This window comes from Heloderma suspectum, chromosome 2, assembly GCF_057233095.1.
Source record: "Heloderma suspectum isolate Gila_16-S chromosome 2, 16-S_ref, whole genome shotgun sequence".
In the NCBI taxonomy this organism is placed as follows: Eukaryota; Metazoa; Chordata; class Lepidosauria; order Squamata; family Helodermatidae; genus Heloderma; species Heloderma suspectum.
The window spans coordinates 21,653,637-21,677,766 of NC_139459.1; positions in this window are offsets into that span (position 1 = coordinate 21,653,637).

The window sequence follows — 24,130 nt, forward strand, 5'->3', positions numbered from 1 at the left end:
CCAGCTGGAACAGAGTGGGCCCTGCTTCTCATCTCTCCCTATGCTAGGGGTGTACGGAACTCACCTTCGGCTTTGCTGAGGGGGTCCGTGGGGGGGGGGAGGCGATCTGTTCCTCCCCCTCGAATACTCCCTGGCTGGCTCCGCTCCGTGGCGAGTCCATGGAGCTGCCGTCCGGGTCTGTCCACTGCCGCCCTGCCTGTCTTGGGACTCAAATGGCGTCAGGCATATTGGACGCCATTTGCGTCCCTGCCTTTTGCCGTGATAGGCTACGTAAATCTTTACGTAGCCTATCATGGCAAACGGCAGGGACGCAAATGGCATAGCGGGCGCCATTTGTGTCCCTGCTCTTTGCCGTGATAGGATTTACGAAGATTTACGTAGCCTATCACGGCAAACGGCAGGGACACAAATGGCGTCCGCTATGCCAGACACCATTTGCATCCGAAGACAGGCAGGAGCAGACGAGACAGGTGGCAGCGGCCGGCATGCAGAAGGTAGGATCCAGCCCTGCACGGATTCCCCTGGGCGGCGGAGGTTAGTCTTTCATTCCGCCATGGACTCCGGGGGGCTGGATTCTTAGAATCTGGCCTCGTTGGAGTCCGTGGCAGAATTCTCCGCCATCCCTACCCTATGCTGATAGAATGAATACTGCTGACAGATAATAGTTGAGGGAAGGAAGAGACCAATGGAGCTGGTCTCTTAGCAGAGTTTATGGCATGGATCCTACTTCCCATCCCTACCTTGGCTATAGCCAGCTGGAATGCCGAATAGATGAAGCCATGCCGATTTCAGAAGGACGTCAAATGCCTCAGCCAATCAACTGACCCATGAAAACACAAAGAGAAGAACCTAAGAACTAAGAGGGTCAGACCAAAGTCCAGCATTCTGCTTCCAAACCTACAAGTAGAGCTCAAAGATAATAGCCCTTACCCTTTTGTTGCCCTCCAGCAACTGGTATTCAGTGATAGACCACCTCTGAACATGGCCTTAGCCATCATGTCTAGTATCCATTGATTGATCTACCCCCCCCCATGGAGTTGTTCCTAATCCTCTTTGAAAGCCATTAAATCAGTAGTCATCAACACATTTGGGGGCAGCAAATCCCATTTATTAATTATGTGCTGAATGATCTAGGACTTCCTTTTGTCTGGCCTGAATCTATTGCCAATTATTTTCATTGGGTAACCTCAATGAGACCCTGAGAAGGGTACAGCAAGGAAATCTGAACCATCTCAGTGAAGGGAATGAGAAGAAACTGAGAGAGAGAGAAAACACATGTTGCAAGGGGGTGGGACAACAGGGCTGAGAGATTTAGGGCATGACCTTATTCATGTTTAGACAGAAAAGAGTCCTACAGTTCCCAGCATGACCCCAGACAGCCATGCTGGCTGAGGGCATGCTGGGAGTTGCAGGACCTTTTTCTGTCTAAAAATGCAGAGGACTGTGCCCTTAAAAGTAAGAATAAGAAACGGGTAATGAATGCAGAAGGCACTGGGGACCCTACACGACTCTAGGTTCAAAATACACCATTTCTGTAATACATTGACAATGCAGGAAACTGCCTTAGAATGAAACAGAGCATTAGTCTATCTAGCCCATTATTGTTGACACTTGTCAGGAGTGCCCTGGAGGCCTCTTTCAGTAGACTCCAATAGCCAACTCAAGACACAGATGAAAGGATTCTTTTCAAGGCCTTAATCCTTTTACAACTTAATGACTCTTTCAGATGCTAATCACCAGCGACTAAGCAAGGAACAGCAGAGTGGGCTATGCTCCGGGTAGGCAGTTGGTCCCCGTTTGAAGGAGAGTCACTTGAAAACCCTGAACTAATGGGCTAGGGAGAGATCCTCCCTCTTTCCCTTGGGTCCACGGGAGGCGGCTGTTGCTTGCGCGCCAAACGGGCGCTACGCCTCCTTTCCGCGCCCTCCATTGCTTGTCGCTCCCTGCGTCTGCATCAAGCGTCTAGCAAGCCCCCCTCCCGCACTTTCTCGCTGCCAGGGTCACTATCTATCTCAGGAATGCCGGTAAGAGGAATCTCTGCCAGCTGCTGTGCCTGTGAGGGATGAGCTGGCTCCTCTCCCACGGATTGCTGATCTTCCTCAGAATCAGAACTGGTCTGGGGTTTTATCAGCTCAGTTTCCGCCCTGACAACACTAACTGGCAGCGACTTTCCAGGGTTTCAGACAGGACTACTTTCCAGCCCTGTCTGGAGATGCCAGGGACTTCCTGCATGCAAAACCTGTGCTCTACCAAAACCTGTGCTCTACCACTCAGCTGTAGCCGTTTCCATGACAGTTTTCCTACCTGTTGCTGGCATCCGATTATATGTGTGCATGTCTTCTCTGGTGACTTCAGAGAGGTGTCACAATAGCTTCTGAACACCCATAATTTCCAAGATAATGTTTATACGTGAAATTATTATTTTATTTTTTAAAAAAAGCTGTCATTTCTCCACATTTTCCTGATGTGTTTATTTGTATCAGTATTAATTTTGAGTTTTAATTAAAATGCATTCAAACTTTTTTTTTGCATCACTTCTGTGGAGCTGTCAAGGTGTGAATATTAAATTAACCATATGCCTAAAATATCCTCCCCCCACCCACACCATCTATAGGCACCTTCACTACTATTTCAAAGTAGCAACAGCTGCTAATCTTTAAAGGCAGTTGATCATAATAAACCAATAAAAATAGGTGAGTTGCTCTGCAAGTTTAATCAGTAACATATTTAGCATGACTGATTTCAGTAAACTGCTTGTTTTCTCTTGCTCTTTGGAAATTTGGCATTTTGAAATTAAATTGCAAAATGGATGACCTAACATTTCAGGTCTTCTTGATCCTCAGTGCTTGAAATTAGTGAGTAGTTCTGCAATAATGGTAATAAATTGATCTGCACTAACTGTTAATTAATCAGTGGGGGCCAAATTTAATTACTAAGGGCCAATGTAAATTAGTGGGATTGTGAGTTAAGGGAATGGTTGTTTATTATTTGAGTCTATTTTGGTCTTGGAGCATTACCGCAATAAGAGAAGACGAAAGAAAATATTAAATATTAAATATTAGCTTTAACAATGAGTAGTCACTTACAATTTGAGTAAACAAGTGCTACTTTATACCACCTTCGAAATCTCAAATAAAGGACCTAATTTGAGTTTTTGGTAATGTTTTAATTTTATTTAAATTTGATCGATGATTTGGTTAATCCAGTTAAAAGGCAGATAATTAATCAGTTCAGAGCCCTAGAAATAATATTCCGGGCTGACATTCTTTTTCTATTGTAGCATTTCAGATCAGAGTGAATCAAAACTTTTGAGATGGCCTCCCCAGTCTGATATTCCAGCCACCCAACCGTGTCAGAATAAAATTAATAATATCTGACCAGGTTCTGTTCTGCACCTGTGAAATACAAAATAAGTCCTTTGCTTGAAGCCAAATGGGCAGGGAGCCTAGTGAACGCATGAAAAAAAATCTGTGCACTGCTAAGAGATTCCTTGGAATCCCACAGCAACACCTTGTCAGATAAATTAGAAGAATTTTGCTAAAAGGTAGAAAGCACTGGCAAGATGGGAAGGAGGGCATAAGGCAGTTAAATAGCCAGAGCTGTGTTAATGTCCAGCAAAATGTCCAGTGCTAGGAGGAAATTCCCTTCCTTGCCAGATGCTGTAAAATGCTGCTGAGTTTGCAGAATATCTTCCGGCACGCGGCAGCCAATCAATCAGATGATTTGCACAAGGTTTAAGCCAGCAAGGCCCGCTGTGATGCGGCACTGCCAGAAGCAGTCCAACATGGCGGTTTCAGAGTCTGCTACCTAATGCGAGTTGAAACAAGGGCTAAAAGATGAAGCTGTCTGCTATCATAACTAGCAAGAGCAGCCCCAGAGTGCTTTAGAGCTGGGAACAGCTGTGGTTTGATTTGTCATTACTGCTAGTTGACTTGGGAGTGGTAACGGTGGCAAGCACAGAGGTGGAAAGAGAGGGCGAAAGAGAGCCTGTGAAGAAAAATCTAATGGAACAAACTATATCCATCATGAACAGTGTGGAGGAAACACCTTGCCTCTGGAGCACTAGCTATTCAGGAGGGATCAGTGACCCGATGTCTGTCCCTCCAATACTACGTAGACATGTATTCACATAATCCACGTCGTAAACCTGAACACAGGAGAGCTGAGGGGAGAGGCAATAATAGTTGTGTGGCAATGGGATTTGTTGGCAGTTGACTTTGGGCCAGTGGGTGGAGGTAGGGTGGCCACCTACACATTTCTGGACAAGAGGAAATGCATCACTAGAAAGAGTGCAAAAGTGGGTGCAGGTTTGCATAGAATTTGAATATGCTAATTTATATGTCTAGAGCCAGGTTTAGAAACAATTACTATAATTTAAATATAAATCATTATTTCAATATTTCAATAGAAATTATTATAATTTAAATGGAAATACATTACATCTCACCATAGTGGGGAAGACTGTGACCGGGTGACCTGTGTGCCTTGCTCAGACTGCTGTCCGAGTGTTAAGTGTTGGTAGGCAACTTCAAGGTCTCTGCTCTGCCTCCTTATGGTTATCTTTAAACCAGACTTGGAGTGGACAGACAGCCTTTCAAACAGAGGACAGCCCTCTCCAAAGCAGGACACATGGCCACCCTAGGTGACAGCTTGGCCCACCATTCTCAATAGCTTCCTCAAAAAGGGCCTTCCCTTAAAAGTGAATGTTGACCAAGGCTATACAGTGTGGGAACCATTAACAAGAGTGTGAAGGTTTGAGGCCTACAGAGGCAAGGAAAAGAAAAAGGTATTCCTGAGAGGAGTTGTTTCATTCCCCCAGTTAAGATTCAGTTTCAGTTCCCCAGTTAAGTTTCATTTCTTCAGGTTTGAAACAGTACTTTTGGTTTTGAGGGGGGAGGGTATAAAAACAGAGAGTCAGAAAGATCAGAGCAGTAAGAGCAGAGTCGGGGAGACCAGAACCTGAAAAGGGAGCAAGTAGAAGCAGCTTGGAGAAATCTTAAGTACAGCTAGGGTAATGGAACTTGCATTTTGCAATTTTTATTTTATCTTAATGCCTTTTGTATCACTCAGCTATATTGTGTAAATACTTTTAGTTGTGATTTGCTTACTTTAATTTACCAGTAAACTGTTGTGGTTAAACCCTGTGTCTAGAGTGTCGATCACCCCACGGCTACAGCCTTGACCCCCTGTTATTGGAAAGGGGAAGGTAAAAAAAGGAAGACCGGACTCTTAAGAAGTCAAGAGATCCCATAAGGAATTGCTCAGGGGGTCCAGGTCATAAGGGGAACCTTGACAGAGAGTCATTTGAGTTATGAAGGCACAGTTTCACTGAAGCAAGCAGCCCTGAAATCTCTGGCCATTTGGCCATGTGGGATTAGTACAGCAATGGTGTTGGTGACTAGCTGAGAACAAATCCAAGAATGCTTTGCAGTGGAGAAGTGACCATGAGGCTGATATTACACCCAGGTACATTATCTGAAACATATAGCTTGATCCTAAGAGACAAAGAGGCATTGAAAAATGCCTAGCACATTATTACCAGTGATGTGTGTATTGACAGAATAACTGAATGATCCTTCTCAAGCCTGGGACACTGCAGAGAGAAATATTAAACAAACCTGATTCTGGCTTTATGCAGTCAGTCTTCCTACCAGGCCTCACCATCTTATCAGATTATATCTTTGAAACAAGGCTGAGCCACAAAAGCTACTAGGGAAACTTCAGGAAAGGGAGAGCTTGAAGCTGTTTCATGACATAGTACCATTCCCTTTGAGACACACAGTTGTGGTGACATCCGGTTGGAGCCACGGCATCTGGAAGTGACTTCCGGAGTTCTGCAGGTTGCTTATCTCAAACAGTGGGGAAAAGGTTGAGAAACTTTTTTTATCTTCCCCTGGAATTAAAAGGGGAAGCTTACGTGCCATCTGGATGAAATCTTGGAAGAACAGTTCCTTTTGTGAAGAAACAGAAGGGCTGAAATCTAAGAATAGATGCTGGAGTGTCATCACTGCACACTGTTTGAAACTTCTAAGCAGTTAGGAGACACAAGGACAAACAGCTCCAAACAACATCTCTGAACTTAAACTATCAGCAATATCTGAGGACTTGTAATTAAATTTGTGTAAGTTTGTTTTTCTTGTTTCTGCAATTATACTTGCTTGTTGTGCTTTGGAAAGTGGGGGGTGGCAGAACCAAAGGAAAAAAGGAAAGGCTTGAAAATGCCACCTACCCTCCCAATGGCTCTCCTGGCAAAGGTTTCTAGAAATGCCGGAGGTGAAGAGGAGTTGCTTGCTTTGATAAAAACTATGTCTTTGCAGCTACGAGAGCAGTCAAAGAAACTTGAAACAATTCAGGACTCAATAACTGCCCTTCAGGGGGCTGTGGATTTAATTAATATCTATTTTCAAAAGATGGAAGCGAAGGTCAATGATCTTGAAAATCAGATTGTTGCACATGAAACGGCCATGAAAGTGTCCCATAACGTTTTGTCTGCTTGAATCTCTCAACTGGAGGCCTTCAAACGCAGAGCGAATCTACGTATCTTTGGTATTAAAGGCGTGGCTACTGATACAGGCTTGGCGGAATTTATGGATAAACTTTTGCATGAGCTATTTGCTTTGCCATCTGATTTCTTACTTGATATTGAGCATGCATATCGTGTTCCTGGTTCAAGGCGTGGCACTAAAGGGACTTCTGGGACTGTTATTGTTCAATTTTCACAAGTCTCCACAAAAAAACTACTGTATGCGTTTGTCAAGAGAACGAGGTGAGCTCCAGTGGGGACCAGCAAATGATAAGATTATGCTCTTTCATGATTATACTAAAGCAATTGCTGACAGAAGAAGGCAATTTGCCAAGGCAAGAAGTTTGGCAAAGCAAATTAACCTGCAATATCATATTAAATATCCGGCTACATTTTGTGTTCTTTTTGAAGACCAGATGAAGAGATTCTTGGATCCTGACCCTGCAGAAACATTTTTAATTGGTATTAAAATTAAATTCAGGGAACCAACTCTCTCAGCCTCTGGAGTTGGAACTTAGCCATTTTTACTGTTCTTTTGAAGTGTTGTTTGGGTTTTAGCTGATAACTGGTCAGGCAGTAGGCCAAAGATAAATGTTTGCATTTTTTTCCCTCTCTCCTCTTTTTTTATGTTATATTGTAATAAAGTGCATATTTGTGTGTGTATGTGTGAGTACACATATAAATCTATTTTTAGATATGAGACTACTTAAAATATACAAATGATTTGTTCCTGTTTTTGTCTTTCTCTTAAACTTCTCTTTTTCCCCTTTTTATTAGTATTGTCACTATTAATATCACTATGGGATTATTGTTGTTGCTGTTCCTTGCTGGTCAAACCTTTAATGTTTATTAATACGTGTTAACTGAATAGTAATTTATGGTAATGGAAATGGATTGTTTACTTCTATTTCTGTGCTAGAAGACTGTTTAGATATTTGGTTTGTCTTTATTGAAGTTTAATATAATTCTGTGGGTTTTTTTCTTTTTTCTCTTCCTTCTTTTGCTATCTTTCCTTTCTTTTCTTTTCTTTTTTAGAGTACTGTAATGTTGACATCTGAAGATTTTGATTATATTGTTGGTAGTGTTTATTTTATTTGTAAAAATAAAATAAAAATAGATTTAAAAAGAGAGAGACACACATAATTGTGTACAGTGTGGGTGTCTCATTTGTAACAGCATTTGATATCTACTGGGAAGTGAGATCTGTTTAATTTCTTAAACAGCACTTGAATTACAGAAAGCCTAGGGGAATGGCACTGGGGAACCATTTCCTTGTTACAACAGCACCCCTAGTGACTGCTTTTAGAAGACTACCAGGAGAACCCCTGATTCTCCAGTGGTGTTTGTTCCCATCCAGGTTTCTCCCCATCCCTGGCCACACAGATATACCTGGGCAGGACACATTTGCTCACCAGGAGAAACTGTAAGTAAGGACTGGGTTGGAGTGTGGATGAAGGATAATGTTAAAAATCGTTCCAAAATTGGTCTGTCATATTTTGGTCTGAAGCAGGAGCCCAGAGGGCTCAGAGTAGCAAGGCAGGCCAGATGTTGCAGCACCTAGGAGACCTCCTAGAGAGCAACCTGCTCCAACAAGGTCTAAGAAGAGACTGAAGCCTTTTATGCTTCAATCCAGAAGCCCCCTCCTGGACTCCAACTCTTCCTGCAAAGAGGAAAGCCTGAAAGGGACAGGCTGCTGGCCTGAAACCTAGCGCTCCTGCATCTCTCCAAGAACTCATGCTGACTGTACTGCCAGGGCTCCATGAAATGTGAAGTTCTTGGAGAAGGGTGTGTTGACTCAGTGTTGGAGCTAGGGCCAGGTTCTGCAGATGTTGCACCAGGCTCAGGGGGCTCTCATGGGCTTTTTGGGCTTGGAGGTCTCCAGTTCTGCAGTAGTGCTCAGGCCTGATGCCTCCTCTGTTGGCACCATAGAATCATAGAATAGTAGGGATGGAAGGGGGCTATAAGAACATCTAGTCAAACCCCCTGCTCAATGCAGGAATCCAAGTCAAAACATCCCTGACAAGTGGCTGTCCAGCCTCGTCTTGAATACCTCCAGTGTGGGAGAGCCCACCACCTCCCTAGGTTATGGGTTCCATTGTTGTATTGCTCTAACAGTCAGGAAGTTTTTCCTGATGTCCAGCCGGAATCTGGCTTCCTGGCCCTTGAGTCCATTATTCTGTGCCCTGCACTGATGATCGAGAAGAGATCCTGGCCTTCCTCTCTGTGACAACCTTTCAAGTACTTGAAGAGTTCTATCATATCTCCCCTCAGTGTTCTCAAGGCTAAACATGCCCAGTTCTTTCAGTCTCTCCTCATAGGGCTTCGTTTCCAGCTCCCTGATCATCTTGGTTGCCCTCCTCTGAACCTTCTCCAGTTTGTCTACGTCCTTCTTAAAGTGTGGTGCGCAGAACTAGACACAGTACTCCAGATGAGGCCTAACCAGTGCTGAGTAGAGGGGAACTAGTACTTCCCAGGATTTGGAAGCTATGCTTCTATTAATGCAGCCCAAACTAGCATTGGCCTTTTTTGCGGCCACATCGCATTGTTGGCTCATATTCAGCTTGCGATCTACAACAATTCCAAAATCCTTCTCGCTTGTAGTATTGTTGAGCTAAGCATCCCCCGTCTTGTAACTGTGCATTTGGTTGCTTTTCCCTAGGTGCAGAACTTGGCATTTATCCCTATTAAACGTCATTCTGTTGTTTTCTGCCCAGAGCTCCAGCCAATCAAGATCACTTTGAATTTTGTTTCTGTCTTCCAGGGTATTAGCTATCCCACCTAATTTTGTGTCATCTGCAAATGTGATAAGCATTCCCTGCACCTCCTCTTCCAAGTCATTAATAAAAATGTTGGAGAGCACTGGGACCAGGACTGAGAAGTACCCTGCTCGTTAACTCTCCCGAGTTTGAGAAGATCCCCTTGATAAGCATTCTTTGAGTCCGATTCTGTAGCCAACTGTGGATCCACCTGATAGTTGTTTCATCTAGCCCACTTTGAGCTAGTTTGCTCATCAGGATCTCATGGGGCGCTTTGTCAAAAGCTTTGCTGAAGTCGAGGTATATTATGTCTACAGCATTCCCACAGTCCACAAGGGAGGTGACCTGATCAAAAAATGAGATCAGATTAGTCTGGCAGGATTTGTTCTTGACAAAGCCATGTTGGCTTCGAGTAATCACTGTATTGTTTTCAAGGTGCTTACAGATGGATTGCTTTATAATCTGCTCCAGAATTTTTCAAGGGATTGACATCAGACGGCCTGGTCTGTAGTTCCCAGGTTCCTCCTTTTTTGCCCTTTTTTGAAGATAGGGACAACATTAACCCTCCTCCAGTCATCTGGCACTTCACCCGTCCTCCATGGTTTCTCAAAAATAATAGACAGTGGTTCTGAGAGTTCTTCTGCCAGTTCCTTTATTACTCTAGGATGCAGTTCATCTGGCCCTGGAGATTTGAACTCATTCAAAGTAATTAGGTGTTTCTTGACCATATGCCTATCGATCTCAAGCTGCAATCCTGCCCCTTCAGCCTGTACTTCGCCTTTGCCAGGGGGGTCATAGACCCTCTTTTGGGAGAAGACTGAGCAGAAGAAGGAATCGAGCACTTCTGCCTTTTCTTTGTCATCTGTTATCATTTGGCCATCCTTATTTAATAATTGAACCACCTCTGTCTTTTACTATGCACATATCTGAAGAAAGCCTTTTTGCTACTTTTAGCATCTCTTGCTAACCTCAGCTCGTCCTCAGCTTTAGCCTTCCTGATGCCATCCCTGCAATTCTGTGCTGCCTGCCTGTACTCTTCCTTTGACGTTTGGCCTTCCTTCCACTCCTTTGTGTCTGTCTTTGTTTTCAGGTCATCTCTAGCTTTTTGTGAAGCCACATTGGCTTCTTCTGTTGTCTTCCACCCCTTTTTCTTGCTGAAATTATTTGTAGTTGTGCCTTTAGAATTTCCTTTTAAAAAAACTCCCACCCATCTTGGACTTCTTTTCTCATTAGAGTCGCTTGCCATGGGACCTTACTTATAATTGTTCTGAGTTCATTAAAATCAGCTTTCCTAAAATCCAGGCTATGCATTTGGCTACACTCGACTTTTCTTCCATTAGAACCAAGAACTCAAGTATAACATGGTCACTTTCCCCCAGAGTTTCTGTAACTACTAGTTTATTTTATTCACTAAGTCATCTCTGTTGGTTAGGATCGAGTCAAGGATAGCTGATCTTCTAGTTCCTTCTTCCACTTTCTGTAGGAGGAAGCTATCAGCGACACAAGTCAGAAATTTCTTGGAGGGGCCATGTTTTGCAGAATTTATCTCCCAGCAAATATTGGGGAAATTGAAGTCCCCCCATTACTACTACATCATGCTTCCTTGAAACATTGGCAATTTGCTTTTCAAAGGTTTCATTCTCGTCTTCTACTTGGTTGGGTGGCCGCCCGGTAGTAGACGTTGACCACCATGTTCCTTTTATTCTTTGCTCCATTTATTTTAACCCAGATGCTCTCGGTGGGGCAACCAAGCTCATCCTCCTGCATTTCTGTGCAGAGATATGTATTTTTCACATATAGTGCAACTCCACCTCCCTTTCTGTTCCTTCTGTTCTTTTTGAACAAGTTATATCCTTCAGCTGCTATATTCCAGTCATGGGAGTCATCCCACCAAGTTTCAGTTACACCTATCAAGTCATAATTTCCCTCCCGTATTAAGAATTCAAGTTTGTTCTATTTGTTTCCCATACTCTGGGCATTAGTATATAGACATCGAAGACCATGTGCTTCATAGTCTGGCTTTCTTCCTACATGTTTTTGAAGACTGTTATTGCGTGCTATCAGAACTGTTCTCTCTGTCATGGTGCATGAGCCTTCGTCCATTGTTACCCCCAACTTTACGTCTCCCTGTCCCGTAGGATTCAGCTTGAAGCCCTCCTGATGAAGTTCTTCATGCTGTGGCCAAACACATTCTTCCCAGCCCTTGTAAGTGCAACCCATCCCTTGCCAACAATCCATCTTCCAGGAAGTATAGCCTCTGGTTCCCCAACCTCTGAATCCATGCCTAGGTCACTCTGGGGTCATGGTCCCCCCTCTTTCTGCATGCTACTCCTCATGGTCATGATCCAAACAATCATGTCAAAATACATACATTCCTATTGCATTGGTACTACCTGGCTCCAGCTTTGAAGGGGCATTGGTAACGTGCCCTGACAGTTTGTCTTCCAAAGGTCAGGATGGGGTGGGTGGGTTTTCCCTTGGAAGTATGGCAAAGTGGCAGGCTCCCCCCCCTTTTATTCATCTGCAAGGAGTGGCAGAGCTCCTTTCAGGGGAAGCCTCCTACCATCTGCCATTTTGCTTCTCCCTCAGTGCCCAAATGTTGCATCATTCTAGGCTACTGTGAGAAAAACAAAATGGCAGCCACCAGTCAAACTATGGCTATTGGTGCTCAATCCTTCCTGGAGGAAGGGAAAAAGCCAGGCGAGTGCCAACGTGGTGGGGCCTCCTGGAGCTCTAGAGCTCTAGCAGCTTCCTGTGGACACCATGTCCTGATGCTGGGATTGGTGCCAGTCATTCTTCTCAGGGGTTGTTTCAGAAGCACTGTGAAAATCTACAAAACCAGAGACCATGGTAGGGTACAAGGAATGACTGTGTGTGAACTTGGCAGTACTGCTTCTTTGGAGAGCTGGTATCTTTAATAGGCCAATTGCTAAACAGCCAAATTCCTCAGAGCAATGAGGTAGTAAGGGGAGGTGGGGGAGAGATGGTATTGCGGTGCATCTTCTGAATGTGATGTGGTTTTCTTTGCTCAGGGCTGTGCTTTAAGGTAGAGCTTAACCTCAGGAATGAAAGCACAGCTGTGGTTGCAGTTTCAGCCTTTTATCATGCTAAACAAGCAGCCAGCAAGCTGCTCTAGCACAAGTCCAGGAGTCCTGTGGGTGCTGAAAAACTAGGTTAGCTTGTTGCATTTGGAACTGTGTGTGTATATATAACTGAACATCAGAGGGCATTTTTCTCTCCTGAATTTAAAACATAATTGCACGGCAAGGCAATGGGATGTTTTTCCCCTGCGGCATTTATATTGCTATGCAGTTTGTCATCCACTATAGAGTGCACCCTTCCCCCCTCCCCTGTTTTCTCTGCTGAAACCACCTGCAAGACAACACAGCACACAAAGGGAACAATATAAACATGATGCTCTTCAGTGCTTTACCCCCATTGAAATGAGTGAGCTTCAGTTGATCTAGTCTGAGTTGTCTCTGGCCTGGAAAATAACTTTGCTGAGCTGAAATTGAACTTGGATTAGAGAGAAGAACCCGTATGGTGTGTGTGTGTGTGCGCACATGTGCACATCATGCTCATTAAGGATGCATAATGTTCTGCTTTGTGTTATAGGATGGCAAAACCCAGGTAAGCGAACCTACCTTTAACTAGGGATGTGAAAATCTATAAAACTCTAGTCAAGATTCTCTGATTTTCCCCTTGAAGCTATCCATAGCAGATGGCAAGGTTTTTTTTCTCTTATTCGCACAAAAAAATTGTGCATATTTTTGTGCACATTTCCCCAAAGATATGCATTTTTTGTGCACATTTTGAGAAAGGATGCACTTTTTCACTTGAAGTTTTCAAATATACACATTATCAAATGGATTTTTCTTTCCACATTGCAAGCTCAGAAGTGTGCAGACCTCGACCGCAGGCTGTGTTTGAGTCTGCAGTTGAGTTCTGCAGATGTGAACAGAGTGAATACTGGTTTGGAACAAACTGAAATTCATTTCTCATACAATTGCAATCCTTCCTTTAGCAAGAGTCTAACAACTCATCAGTCAAAATGTTACATCGGAACCAGTACCGGCTGCAGGTTTCAGAGGGCCCTTGGGCAAGACATCCTCAGTGGGCCCCCTCCTTCAGCGAGTCTACCTCCATGCCACCATTGTCACTAGCTGCTATTATTTTCTTGTTTCACAGGCAGATGGGCTGGGGGCAAGTAGGCAGTAGCATCTCCTACTTCTCCTCCTCCCCACCACCATCATTGTCTGGGCCAGGGCAAGAGGCAGATGAATAAGCAGGTTGCAATGGTGAAGAGGAGCAAGTCCATGGCACTCCTGTTAGGAGGCCCCTGCTGGGGTGTGGGACCTCGGCAGGTGCTTGGCAACGCCGATCCTTCATACTGGCCCTGATTGGAACACAGGATGCTGCCTTATATAAAGCCAGACTGACTCAGCACTCTCTACGCCACCCTTAGGGATGAACGGACCTGTCACCGTCTGGGGCAGGGGGAGCTTGACGAGCTGCCCCCCTCCCAAGTTCACGTGGCCTAGACCCACTTGGTGAGCCTTCCTGCTCACTCTGCCCACCGAGCCACGTGAGCTGCCCCTCCTGTCCACGCCAAGGACTCCGTCAGTCAAGCCCTTGTGCTTTATGTGCACAAGGGCTTGACTGCCAGTACCTCGGTGTGGCTAGCCCCCAGCGCCCTCACCCTGGCTTCCTCTCGAGGAGGCTAGGGCAAGAGTGCTGGGGTGCCGCCAAGGCCCTTTCTCCCCACGCTGGCTGTTAAGGAAGTTCTTGACAGTGGCCAGAGGCAGGATGGGCCCCAGCGGGCCCAGTCCCCAGTGCTCCTGAGAAGGCAAGAGTGGTGGGGTGCTCCCAGCCGCTCACCAAGCTCCGGGGTGGACAGCAGCCAGGTCCATCAGCGCCCGAAGGCTCAGTGAGTGGGGTTCGGGGGGCCAGATGGGGTGGGGTGGGGAGTCTATTGGACTCCACACCCTTTCGGACTCCTGCGCCATCCCTAACCACCCTTCTCCAACCAGCCTTCCTTGAGAGTATGTGGATAATGTTTGGAGAAATCTTAGAATCCAGAGCTGCTGAATAATGATTTTTAGTAGCTGGGCTTCACTCAGAGCTCATTTCTTCCTTGTCTATCCCCATGAATACCACCAGAAACAGAAAATGAAATGAATAAATAAATAAATTGCAGAATAAATTGCAGAAAATAAGAAAAAAATCACACAAATCTGCTTTGTTTGCATGATCTATGCATACTGCAGAATTTATCGCTTTTTGTTGCAAATTTTGGCTAACTTGGTACAGAATTTTTATTTTTACCATGGACTACACTTGACTTTGCGTAGCTTCTTTTACATTCTATTATTCTCACCACAACCTTGCAAGCTAAGTTAGGCTGGCAGAAGACAATGATTTGCTTTAGGAAATGGAGATTGGTGATATATGTGTGTGTGTGTGCATGTGCGTGTGTGCGTGCGTGCGTGCGTGTGTAAAATGATGCTGTCCCACAGTGGGGTGGTGAATCCACTCTGGGTTTCAGTCATAATTCTAAATGAGCTCCTTTAGAGTCCTGACTGGTTCTGACTGAAACCCGGAGCAGATTTACTGCCCCACTAGGGATGTACAGATTCCCTACCTTCTGTTCCGGTAGAGAATCCGCCCTGGCGGGAGGTGAGGCATTCCTCACCCCCCCCCCCCCCGGAATCCTCTGGAGCGGCTCCGCTCCGGGAGGATTCCATGGAGCCGCACTCCAGCTCCATACCGCTGGCAATATGGTAATGGTGGCCGCCATTACCGAATTGCAAATGATCTGGAGTCGGAGTGCCTGTCCGCGGGGGATCCTCGGGAGGCGGAGGCGAGTCGTGCCATTCTGCTGTGGATTTCGGAGGCTGGATTCCAAAGAATCCAGCCTCATTTGAGTCCGTGGCAGAATTCTCCACCATCCCTATGCCCCACTGACATCAGAACACCTTGGATAGCTCCTTTAGAGTCCTGGCTGGTTCTGGCTGAAGCCTGGAGTGGATTCACTGGCCCACTGCCATTGGAGCCACCAGCTTCCACTGCTGCCCCTGCCCTCTGCATCTCATCTGCCTCCCTCACCTTTTTCTCTCTCCTTCTAGTGGCAGCTGCTGGGAGGAATACATTGTGGGAGGAGCTGGAAATCAGTGCGGCATACAAATTTCCTAGAGCGGTTCTGAACTTGACAGCTATCAAAAGTTGTTATTGAGTGAATTTTAAGCTTTCCCAATAACCACTTGGAAAAAACTTTTACTTCCTACATTTAAGCAACTGTAAAATCAATTTTCTTGGCCCAGCCTGTGCACTGCAAACAATTACTATCTATTAATATCAGCTTGGCACATGTAAGATGTGCACATAGAGGAAAGATAGCACTCACCATATAATTAGTATATCAGGAGCTTGGGTGCACCTGCTGTAGTTCAGGTTATATTGGAATTCTCTCTCTCTCTGTCTCTCTCTCTCTCCTTCAAATGCTGCAAATTTCTCCTTCCAAATATGGAATCCAATCAGAAGAAACAAACAAACAAACAAACAGGGATGACAGATTGGCACTCTGGATTTCCTGATCACCAATAGAGTTTTCTGGATCAATAATGCTAATTCTCTTTTACAATATTTTAAGCAGGATGAAAACAACACAGGCTATAATTACACGATTTCATGCCATGCCATGGAACGCTTCTATAAAAGCCTACACTTCCCACTGACAGATCCTCCACTTCTATCCACCCCATTGCTGTGGCAACAGTTCAGTCCTCCTCCTCATAGGGATGGTTCACACACATGTATGCATCAAGTGGAGGACATAGCCACCTCCCTCCAGCACATCACTTTGTTGAAGTGGGCATCACAAGATTACTGGGGAGCGGGGATATGCTCCTGGCCATGCCTCCGTTAGCATATGCTCCTGGCCATGCCTCCATGCCTCCATTAGCGGGGATATTAGCGGGGATATGCTCCTGGCCATGCCTCCATGAGCATGGCCATATGCAGTGGCTTCCATGCAGTGTGGTGTAGTGGTTAGAACGTTGGACTGGGACTCAGGTTCCAGTCCCCACTCAGCCATGAAGCTCACTGGGTGACTTTGGGCTAGTCACTGACACTCAGTCTAACCTACCTCAAAGGGTTGTTGTTGCTAGGATAAAATGGAGAGAAGAAAGATCATGTAAGCTGCCTTGGGTTCCTTGCGAGAGGAAAAAAGGAGGGGTAGAAACATAATAATAAATAAAACAAATGAAAAGTAAATGCATTGCAATTCCTGATCATGCCCGCACCCCAGTCAGGTGGAGGTCGACACATGAGCAGCTGCTCCCACTTCATCACTGTGGATGACCATACTAATGCATGGATGTCTGGAGTTGGGGCCAGGCAGTGTGCCCAGTGTTTAGGGTGGGCCCAGGAGGGTGGGCCCAGGAGGGTGCCCCCACCCCCAATAATCACATGATGCCCCCATCTAGTTCTGCCCCATCCAGTCACTCGAGATCAGTTGTTCATACAGCAGCCATTTTGCGAGAGCACCCACAACACTCTCTCAAAATTCCAAATGTGCCCACAGACTCCAAAAGTTTTGAAGGCTCCTGATCTATGTGGATTTTGGGTGAAAATGGCAACCTACTGAAACTGGCAATGGTCTGGGTTCAGCTGGCTTTCCTTACATCCAAGCTGCTTTCACTTGCCCTTCCAGTTCCAACAGTGTGATGTAGGGGAGTGCTTATCAGATTTGCAGATGACACAAAATTGGGTGGGATAGCTAATACCCTGGAAGACAGAAACAACATTCAAAGTGATCTTGATAGGCTGGAGCACTGGGCAGAAAACAACAGAATGACATTTAATAGGGATAAATGCCAAGTTCTGCACCTAGGAAAAAGAAACCAAATGCACAGTTACAAGATGGGGGATACATGGCTCAACAACACTACAAGCGAGAAGGATCGTGGAATTGTTGTCGATCACAAGCTGAATATGAGCCAACAATGTGATGTGGCTGCAAAAAAGGCCAATGCTATTTTGGGCTGCATTCATAGAAGCATAGTTTCCAAATCCGGGGAAGTACTAGTTCCCCTCTACTCAGCACTGGTTAGGCCTCATCTTGAGTATTGTGTCCAGTTCTGGGTGCCACACTTTAAGAAGGATGCAAACTGGAGAGGGTTCAGAAGAGGGCAACAAAGATGATCAGGGGATCAAAGATGAACAAGGCCCTATGAGGAGAGACTGAAAGAACTGGGCATGTTTAGCCTTGAGAAGAGAAGACTGAAGGGAGACAGGATAGCGCTCTTCAGTTATTTGAAAGGTTGTCACTGAGAGGAAGGCCAGGATCTCTTCTCCATCATCCCAGAGTGCAGGACACAGAATAATGGGCTCAAGTTACAGGAAGCCAGATTCCGGCTGAACATCAGGAAAAACTTCCTGACTGTTAGAGCAATACGACAATAGAACCAATTACCAGGGGAGGTGGTGGGCTCTCCCACACTGTAGGCATTCAAGATGAGGCTGGACTGCCATCTGTCAGGGATAATATATTGGCCCCAGGAGCATAGCCAAGTCATTTGTAGTGTTAGAGGGGCCTAGAGATCTGTAATGTTTGCTTAGGTTCATTATTGCTGCAATTCCCTTGCTAGTAAGCCTCTGAGCATGTGCAGATGAGTCAAGAGGCCGATAACAGCCTTCTAAGAACATTCCTTGCCAATGAGGAGAACGTCTTATCACTGAAGTGCCCGAGAAGCAGAGTTTGTTTACCTCAAAGACACAGGTGGCTGTGTCTGAGAACCAAACACTTCTAGCCATTGCTGGAATGAACGCGAGGGGCGCTTGCCAGTGTCATGCTGCCTCATGGCTAACCTGTATTGTATAAAACCCCTGTGACCCAATGGCTCATGGGTCAGAGAAGCTGTCTGATCCTGGGTACACTTGTGTGCTGTAAATTACCCAGTAAAGTACTCCTTGTAAGTAAACCTTTGAGTCTGATGTATCACTATCTTGGCACTTCTAACCTAAGAGTTCAACGCCCACGGCCAGGGCGACACAGATGCTCTGACTTGGATTCCTGCATTGAGCAGCGGGTTGGACTCGATGGCCTTGTAGGCCCCTTCCAACCCTAGGATGCTATGATTCTATGATTCTGTGTCTGAAAATGCCAGGGCTACAGCTGTTATCAATAAAAGCCTTGTTTTCCAAACTTGGAAAGTTATAGCACAGCTATGTTTTGCAGCGGTAAGGCCACATCTGGAATGCAGTGTTCAGTTAAGTGTAACCTAGGCCACAAAGGATGTTGATGATTTTGAAAGGTTCCAGGGGAGATGACAAAAGGATGTGAAGGCAAATCTCAAGAGGAAAATAATTGGGTTAGAAGATTGTCTGCTGGACTGGACTAAAGATCTAGTTCAGCTTTCCTACAGTGTCCAATATCATGATGCCTCTGGACACAATCAGGACACAAAGGCAAGAGCTCTCTTCTGTGATTGCTGTTTTGCAATTGGTGGGCACATAGGGAGCTGGTCCATCTAGTTTCCTCCATCTTGGTCCCTCGAGCTCCACCTTATCTTCATTGACTTGCAGTTGCTCCCCGGGGTTTCAGACCTGAGTCTTTCCAAGTTCTACCTACAGATATCTGGGTCTGAACCAAGGACCCTCTGCACACAATTCTGCCACTGAGTTATGGCCCTTTAGAGGCATTCTGCCACTGAAGCTGAAGACTACATAGCCACCATGTTTAGTAGCCATTGATAATCTTGTTTTCCATGAATTTGTCTAGTGGCTGAAGGCCCATGAGCCAATCATGACCATGAGCCAATCTACATGGAAACAGGTTTGGAGGCGGTTCCCTTTAAGTATGGATTTTCATGAAATCGGATTAGCTCCTCTAGGGGCAAACGGTGGCCAGTAATGCAGTGTATGCATTAAGAAAATCCGTTTGCATGGGGCAAATGAGCAGAACTGAATGTCATCACATGGGTAGGTGCAGGGAAGCTAGAAGACTCCTTCCCTCCTCCTCAGTGAAGCTTTTAAAACCAGTAAGGCTTTGCATACCTTTGCAGTTCCATCCATAACAGCCTCCTTATGCTCCCCTCCCTGCTCCTGCTCAGGGAACATTTAAAGGGACAGGAAGCGACTGAGCGCACGGTCGAAACAGCATCCTTTCACAGCAGCAGGACACTTCCGCTGGCCCGCGCTGAAGCCAGCTGAGGTCGCGTGGACTCCCAAACTGCACAGAAGCCGCTGTGACTGGAAAACCCACCACAAATAAAATTTAAAAAAACCCTGGATTTAAGGAAAGAAACTCCACGTTAGCTATGGGGAGGGGGTTGTGTCATCTGACATGATCGACTTGGGGGTGGACCAGAACCAGAGTAAAAGCCTAATGTAGATGAGCCTCATGACGTCCTTGCCCTTCTCTATGGCAACTAGAAAAAATGCAGAATATGACTACCAAAATTCCACATTGACAAATTATGTAAAATAAGAACAATCATGCAAATCTGCTTAATTTGCATAATTTATATAGGTTGCCGAACCCAGCTTTAGTATTCACAGAATTTGGGTTAACTTGGTGTATTTTTGTTTTACCATGGATCACACAGCCCTATTTAATCTTGATAAAAGAAAATGGAGGATGGTTAAAGATGGGCAAATATCTTCCTAAGAAGTTTTATAAAACTAATTGTAATGTGTTTAACTTCCTTTGTTTCACCTGTGGAGGAACCTTCAAATTTGCCTATAACTTTTCTAACTGAAAATGTAGCCCCCATCCCAAAAATTAGGCACAAATCTGTTCCAGATTTGAGTGCTGGAAAATGTCACGGCCCTGAAAATAAATGCCTCTCTTTAGGATGATGGAAATAAAGCCAGACTGCTCACTTGAGGGAATGATATTAAAGGCAAAACTGAAGTACTTTGGCCACATCATGAGAACACAGGATACCCTGGAGAAGATGCTGATGCTAGGGAAAGTGGAAGGCCAAAGGAAGAGGGGCCGACCAAGGGCAAGATGGATGGATGATATTCTGGAGGTGACGGACTCGACCTTGGGGGAGCTGGGGGTGGCGACGGCTGACAGGAAGCTCTGGCGTGGGCTGGTCTATGAAGTCATGAAGAGTCGGAAGCGACTGACCAAATAAACAACAACAATATACACTTTCCCCAACCTAGTGTCCTCCAGCTATGCTGGACTACAGGTACCATTATCCCCATCCATGTGAAGGCTGAACTACACTCTCATTACACTCTAAACTATGATCAGGAAAGGCCTGAAGAAGTGACCCCACCCCAAGTTGCCATCCATTTTGTTCTGGGATGTTAAGAATTGCTAAGCCATGCTTTGCTTTTGAGAGAGAGGAAGTTATGATGACCTGCCAATGTATTATTTTGGAAGTGCTGATCAGATCAAGCACAGATGGGCCGCACAGAGCTCTGATATTCAGCTTGGATTGGAAGTGTTATCATTGGGATGGTAAACAAGTTCATAAGGACCCTAATGAGGCAAAAAATTGCTATGGTAACAGACAAAGAACAGTCTGGGAATCGAAGAGAAGTCTGTACATGGTGGCCCAAAAGGTACTGGAGTGTGACGTTTTTGGTAAGATGCTTTGGCTTGTATTTAGATGGCCTTAGGCCTTTTCATTCTTGAGGTTTAAATCAATGTTTGCTTGACTTGCATTGTACTGCAAATGTTAAACCTATACTGATGAGAATGCTCATTCAGTTTCTCTTCTGGACACTAGCCAGTATTTCCAAATGACACAAATTGTATGTATTTATTTAATTAAATAATGTTTTTTTAACCTGCATTTCAGGGCACACTGAAGGTGGCTTACAAAATAATAACACACTTGAAAATACGAGTACAGGTGTCCCGGAAGTCCTTTCAGTGGTCGGTTGGTGGAAACTGCTGATTTTCTTTTGATCTTCACCATGGCTGTAGGATTGCTAGAGGACCATCCTATGTTTGAAGCCATCCTCTTTCTGAAGGTCTGTCCTGTCCAATTCCGTTTACAGATAATGAACCATAAGAATAGTTGCCCATCAATGTTTAGCACCTGAAGAGCAGACTGAGCAAGACACACAGGTCACCTGGTCATAGTCTTTCCCACTAGGGTGAAATATACTGTATTTCTATTTAAATTATAAGAATTATTTCTAAATTGGCATCTTTACATACAAATTAGCTTATGCAAATGTTATGCAAATTGCTGTCCTCTTTTGTCCTTTCTTTTGGAGATTCAAAATTGGCTACCCCAGCAGTGTCTGGGAACACCTAGAGGGTGGATGGTGACACCATTAGGGATGTCAGAGAATTTCTCCACGAATCTCGAGGAGGCCGAATGCCAGTGCATTCGCCCCCCCAAAATTGGTGGAGAAACGGTCTGCCACCCCCCCGCAACCCCCCGGGACGGGACTTACCTTGTGTGAATGTCCCTGGCGGCGGCGGCTCCGGAGGCGGTTTGGCGGCGGTTTGGCGGTGGCTGTGGTGGCTGCGGTGGCCGGTCTTCCCACCGGCTGCTGCCGCCGCCATTTCCAAGTTAAAAAACAAACAAACGTGATAAGCTACGTAAAGATTTACATAGCCTATCATGACTAGATTTTTAAAAAACACCGTGATAGGCTACATAAACATTTATTTTATCTATCACGGCTGAGTGGGGGAAAAAAAAAAGTGCGTACGCAAATGGCGGCGCCCATGGGCACCGCCATTTGCGTTCCTTATTTTGGCACATGCAGTCTACGTAAACATTTACGTAGACTACGGTGAAAATAAGGGGAACACTATTTGCATTCCCCTTATTTTCGCCGTAGTCTACGTAAATGTTTACGTAGACTACACGTGCCAAAATAAGGAACGCAAATGGCGGTGCCCATGGGCGCTGCCATTTGCGTACGTGCACTTTTCTTTTTTTTCACTCAGCCGTGATAGGCTACGTAAACATTTACGTAGCCTATCACGGCTGACTGCAGGGACGCAAATGGCAGCAGCTATGGCCACCGCCATTTGTGTCCCGGCAGGACAGGATTCGCGGCGGGAGGGATGGGGCGCCTCCCCCCGGCCAGAATTTCGGGGAGGAGGGACAGGGCACCTCCCCCCCGGCTAGAATTTTGGGGGGAGGGATGGAGCGCCTCCCCCCCACCGCGAATCAACTTTCAGGTTCAGGGAAGGGACTTTCGTACTCCCCGGCTTCCCTGATGGACTGACTCCTGCAGTAGGGTCAGGAAGCCAGCAGATGTTCTGGCTGCCTGTGCCAAGTCCAGATTTAATGGCCCAAAGCTAGACACTTTAGATTCCTTGTGGAGTCTTCTCAGTGGGTGGCTTATGGTTTTGCTGTCCACCACCGCAGCAGCAATCAGGAAACTCATGGCAAAATAAACAACCTTTTCCTCCTACTGCCACTCTGGTCCTTTGGCAGCCAGTTGATGTTCATTGATGTTCATTGGCAGCCATTATCAGGTGAGAGTTGAAGGAGGGAGGAGCTTGATGAAGGTGGTTTCTTAGTAGAGCTGATAGTGGCCTTGTTTTGATTTTTGTTTCTACCACAGCCCAATGCAATAGCTGCATAACATGCTTTTTTTTTTAGAATGTTGCTCAGCAACAGCTTAAACTGGGCCTGCACGATGTGTGATCCCTCAAGTCAGGCACAGCCTGTCAGCCATGTATGATAGCCCACCAGAGACGTCCATCTTTGCTGGCTGTATGAGAGTGAGCATCAAGTACCCATCAGGCCAAATGAGACAGTTGTCCCCTTTGGAAGGGATCAAGCCTGGCATGTTTCAGATGAATAGGCATAGGAGCAGTCTATTAGTGCAGAAGCAGCCTTGACCTGCAAAATTTCAGAAGGACAGGTGCAGCTCTTCATGTGGAAGAGGAGTCCTCACATTTTGTGTGTGTAGGGGGGAGGGGGCAAGTGATTGCCAAAAAAATTGTTGTATGAAAATTTGTTGTATGAAAAATTGTTGTATGAAATGTGTATGAAAATGGCACCCACCATGGAGGTGTTACCAGGCAAGAAACCTGCAATGTCTCAGAAGGATAGGTGCAGCAGCTAGATAGTTTTGCTGACTGAAAACCCTTCATGACTTTTTTCCTAGTGAAGCCTGATGGCGTTGGAAGGATGGTCTTCTCACAGTCCTATCCTTGCCCTCCCCCAAAGCACAGTGAGTGGAGCCCTTGGTAAAATGTGGGCCTGTCTGTCACTCACCCACAATCCCTGCCTCTTCCCTCTCCCTTTCCCCCACTCATCAGCATTTTATAGAAATGAAATAAAAAGCATGCTATTTGGGGCGGAGAATGAATTGGTAATGAAGGCACATTCTGGCCCAGCATCAGTCCTGGTGCCTTCGGAGGGAAGCCCACTTAATCTTGGGAAGCACCAGAAATGGTCTGTAAGGCCCTAATTCTGCTCAAGCTTCAGGTTTCATCTGAATCTGATGTACATCCCTAGTAGCCACATTTCCATGCTTTCCCATGATCTGGAGAACCATGATTTCACACACATTTCAAAGGGTCAGACCATTTACACAAGCACTAATCAATCAATCAGTCAATCAATCAAATATTGTAATACTGCCATTTCGGGCATTAGAAAATGTCTCTTTGATTCCACATCCAGTGGCTGAGGATGAGGGTCAACCTGCATACTCGGTAGCTTCACATTATGTTCTCCTCCTGGACTCTTCCAATTCAAATGATAGTTGGTGGATTAAATATTTGAATCCTTCCCCTTATTACACACACCGGGTTGGATCCAGACTTGGTCATACATAGAGTAGATACATTAAAATCAATGGGACTTAAGTTAGTCATAACAACTAACTTGTCCCATTGATTTCAATGGGT